Here is an 874-nt window from a genome sequence, read left to right on the forward strand (position 1 = left end):
TAAACTAGCTACTAGGGTTTACATGAGTGAGTAATTGATGCATAAATCCACTTCCGGGGCCCACTTGGTGTATGTTTGGGCTGATCTTGATCTATCCACGAGCTGAGGCTTTTCTTGGAGTTGAACTCCAAGTTATGACGTGTTTTGGGCGTTCAACTCCGGATCATGACGTTTTTCTGGCGTTTAACTCCAGCAGCAGCATGTACTTGGCGTCCAACGCCAAGTTACGTCATCAATTTCCGAATAAAGTATGGACTATTATATATTGCTGGAAAGCTCTGGATGTCTACTTTCCAACGCCGTTGAGAGCGTGCCATTTGGAGTTCTGTAGCTCCAGAAAATCCATTTCAAGTGCAGGGAGGTCAGATTCCAACAGCATCAGCAGTCCTTTTGTCAGCCTTTTTCAGAGTTTTGCTCAAGTCCCTTGGTGCGCGAAATTGTGAACAATACTTTTCACAACTCTCATAATCCCCGGTCATGAAGCCCAAAAACTTGGTAGCTCAGTACCATGGCATTACACAACTTCGCACAACTAACCAGCAAGTGCACTGGGTCGTCCAAGTAATAAACCTTACGCGAGTAAGGGTCGATCCCACGGAGATTGTTAGTATGAAGCAAGCTATGGTCATCTTGTAAATCTTAGTCAGGCAAACTCAAATGGATATGGTGATGAACGAAATAAACATAAAGATAAAGATAGAGGTACTTATGTAATTCATTGGTAGGAACTTCAGATAAGCGCATGAAGATGCCTTCCCTTCCGTCTCTCTGCTTTCCTACTGTCTTCATCCAATCCTTCTTACTCCTTTCCATGGCAAGCTTATGTAGGGTTTCACCGTTGTCAATGGCTACCTCCCATCCTCTCAGTGAAAAC

This window comes from Arachis duranensis, chromosome 2, assembly GCF_000817695.3.
Source record: "Arachis duranensis cultivar V14167 chromosome 2, aradu.V14167.gnm2.J7QH, whole genome shotgun sequence".
Lineage (NCBI taxonomy): Eukaryota > Viridiplantae > Streptophyta > Magnoliopsida > Fabales > Fabaceae > Arachis > Arachis duranensis.